The following is a 3912-nucleotide window of genomic DNA, read 5'->3' as shown; positions in this document are numbered from 1 at the left end:
GCATATGTATCGAAAGATGACCTAGTCGGCCATCACTGGAAAGAGAGGCCCATTGGACTTGCAAACTTTATATGCCCCAATATAGGGGAATGCCAGGGCCAAAAGAATGGGAATGGGTGGGTAGGGAATTGGGGGGCGCTATGGGGGACTTTTGGGATAGCATTGGAAATGTAATTGAGGAAAATATGTAATAAAAATATTAAAAATTAAAAAAAAGAAACAATAAAGAAAACACAAAGGGAGACAATACTGGAGATAGAAAGCCTAGGAAAAAAATCTGGAACCATAGATGCGAGCATCAGCAACAGAATACAAGAGATGGAAGAGAGAATCTCAGGTGCAGAAGATTCCATAGAGAACTTGGGCACAGCAATAAAAGAAAATGCAAAATGCAAAAAGATCCTAACTCAAAACATCCAGGAAATTCAGGATACAATGAGAAGACCAAACCTATGGATTATAGGAGTAGATGAGAATGAAGATTTTCAACTTAAAGGGCCAGCAAATATCTTCAACAAAATTATAGAAGAAAACTTCCCAAACCTAAAGAAAGAGATGCCCATGAACATACAAGAAGCCCACAGAACTCCAAATAGACTGGACCAGAAAAGAAATTCCTCCTGACACATAATAATCAGAACAACAAATACACTAAATAAAGATAGAATATTAAAAGCAGTAAGGGAAAAGGTCAAGTAACATATAAAGGCAGGCCTATTAGAATTACACCAGACTTCTCACCAGAGACTATGAAAGCAAGAAGATCCTGGAGAGATGTTATACAGACACTAAGAGAACACAAATGCCAGCCCAGGCTACTATACCCAGTCAAACTCTCAATTACCATAGATGGAGAAACCAAAGTATTCCATGATAAAACCAAATCCACACAATATCATCCCATGAATCCAGCCCTTCAAAGGATAATAACAGGAAAAAACCAATACAAGGAAGGAAACTACACCCTAGAAAAAGCAAGAAAGTGATCCTTCAACAAACCTAAAAGAAGACAGCCACAGGAAAAGAATTCCAACTCAAACAACAAAAAAATAGGAAGCAACAATTACTTTTCCTTAATATCTCTTAATATCAATGGACTCAATTCCCCATAAAAAGACATAGACTAACAGACTGGCTACACAAACAGGACCCAACATTTTGCTGCTTACAGGAACCTCATCTCAGGGAAAAGGACAGACACTACCTCAGAGTGAAAGGCTGGAAAACAATTTTCCAAGCAAATGGTCTGAAGAACCAAGCTGGAGTAGCCATTATAATATCGAATAAAATCGACTTCCAAACCAAAGTTATCAAAAAAGACAAGAATCGGCCCTTCATACTCATCAAAGGTAAAATCTTCCAAGAGGAACACTCAATTCTGAATATCTATGCTCCAAATACAAGGGCAGCCACATTCATTAAAGACACTTTAATAAAGCTCAAAGCACACCTTGCACCTCACACAATAATAGTGGGAGACTTCAACACACCACTTTCATCAATGGACAGATCGTGGAAACAGAAACTAAACAGAGACACATTGAAACTAACAGAATTTATGACACAAATGGATTTAACAGATATTTAAAGAACATTTTATCGTAAAACAAAAGGATATACCTTCTACTCAGCACCCAATGGTACCTTCTCCAAAACTGACCATATAATTGGTCACAAAACAGGCCTCAATAGTTACAAAAATATTGAAATTGTCCCATGCATCCTATCAGATCTCCATGGACTAAGGCTGATCTTCAATAACAACATAAACAATAGAAAGCCAACATTCACATGGAAACTGAACAACACTCTTCTCAATGATACCTTGGCCAAGGAAGGAATAAAGAAAGAAAGTAAGGACTTTTTAGAGTTTAATGAAAATGAAGCCACAACATGCCCAAACTTTTTTTTTTTAGGGTGTAACCAATTTATAGGGGAAAATTATTCTACTATTTTGAAATACAACAAAAATAATATCTAAATGTAATGACTATCATAAGTATCAAGAGTATGAACAATCCTTAAAGCCTAAAGGGCCATAAATAGGGGAAATATTGAATACCTGGAAAGGTTTTGATTGGACTTCAATTCTCACATGACTTACGAATGGGAAGAAAAAGGTAAGTGTCTAGTGTATAACCCTGACCAGATTGAATTGTATCAAGAGAGGAAAGGGGAGAGAGGTTTCTACCAACTATAGAAAGCTTTAAATTAGAAAAAGCCTTAACAGGAGTAAACCAAAATCTAAAACCAAACTGCAAATACCCCAAAAGGCTTGGGTAAAGATACAGTTGGTCGTTCTAAGCTCTAGTTATGCTGACCTCGTGCAAAGTGACAGGCAAAGTCATACTTGTTCTCACAATGGAATCCACATATGTTGCACTGAAAGGGACTGTCATACCCATGACACCCCATATGGACAGAGTAAAGGATGTTGTCTGTAAAGTACGTGTCACAATGCTGGCAGTGGTAAACAAGCTGAGGTTCCTGGACCGGCAACGTTGCAGTTGGACTACTTGGTTGGCTGTTTCCAAGGATGCATGTGTTGGTGTAGCCACTTAGCTGGCTGCTGGGCCCTTCCAGTGGACTGCAGATCCTTTGACTCAATGGTGGAGAAAGCCTGAGGACTAGAGAGAGCTCTGAGGTACTCTCCCTTGGGCAGAGGGTTGTTGCATCACGAAAGGCTTCCATTCTTCTAGGATGGTGTCTACATCAGCAGAGACGGGGTTTGGGTTTTCAGGTGGCAAGGTTGACAGGTGCCCTGTTAGGTCAGACAGCTGATTCAAAGAGTCCCTGTGGGTCCCTCAGCAGTCTGCAAACTGAAGTTTTATCCATACTGTCACAGAAGCCATTCTGCACATTTAGGCTCTTGTGCATAGAATCACTCCTCAGCTGATCTGGTTTCTGAACAGACACAGAAGGTGGAGCTAAGGTGATGAGCACCCCTCGTTTGCCGTCCTCTATGTTGCTCATGTTCTGCAAGGTCCCCCACATTTTCACACTGCTTATGGAAGCCCTGGGACCCATCAGTGGTAACAAATTATGCTTGCACCTTCAGTGGTGGGACAGGCTACTTCCATAGTTGCAGCGATAGGCACACAGTTCGCACTTGTACGGCTTCTCTCCAGTGTGGGTGCACATGTGGGCTTCGAGGTAGCGCTCGTAAGCTGAGGCACTGGGACACGGGCGACACCTGTGCGGCTTCTCGCCCGTGTGGGTTCTCGTATGTTCCATCAGCCGAGCTGTTCTGTGGCTGGAATAGCCGCAGTATGAGCACTGCGGCTTCCCATGGACAGTCCTTTCGAAGCCGTCCAGCATCAGCACCTGGTTCCTGTCTGGGGCATCCCCAGGGGCTCTGGGGCCTCGGGCCTGTGTCAGGTCCCCAGGCAGCATGTTCACTCTGTGGTGGGTCTGCTGGCCCAGGAACTCCCGGAAGCTCATGAGGAAGTCCTGCTGCTCCACCACCTTCTCCCCCATCTCCACCTTACCCCCTCCAGTCCTTAAGTCACTTATTCTCAGGGCTCCTTCTGTCTCCTCCAGGCTGCGCTACAGGAAGTCCTTCTTTCCACCCCAAGCCGCTCCATTTCCCTTCACACCCCAGTGCTGATGAAGTCAGGAGCCTGGAGATTTTTCTGAGACACACAGCCTAACTCCAAAGGCCCAGCTGACCTCAGCCTTCACCTGCCATGCTTACCCGCCATGTGTCTTCTCCTCTCACATACCCAAACTTATGTGACATATTGAAAGCATTTCTAAGTGGAAAACTCATAGCTTTGAGTGCCTCCAAAAGAAACTAGAGAGAGAACACACTAGCAGCTTGACAACACACCTAAAACTCTAGAACAAAAGGAAGCAAATTCACCCAAGAGGAGTAGATGGCAGGAAATAACTAAACTCAGGGGATAAATCAAC

General features: G+C 43.0%; 1 pseudogene; it reads right to left on the bottom strand.

Annotated features, from left to right (window-relative positions):
* Window positions 1-2307: 2307 nt before the first annotated feature.
* On the bottom strand, window positions 2308-3477 carry LOC110300934 (zinc finger protein Pegasus pseudogene; annotated as a pseudogene).
* Between the last annotated feature and the right edge of the window lie 435 nt (window positions 3478-3912).

Source organism: Mus caroli, unplaced genomic scaffold (genome assembly GCF_978045245.1).
Source record: "Mus caroli unplaced genomic scaffold, Mus_caroli_1 scaffold_1, whole genome shotgun sequence".
Classification (NCBI taxonomy): domain Eukaryota; kingdom Metazoa; phylum Chordata; class Mammalia; order Rodentia; family Muridae; genus Mus; species Mus caroli.
The sequence above is the reverse complement of the archived record's forward strand: the minus strand, read 5'-3'. Positions and strand labels throughout refer to the sequence as shown.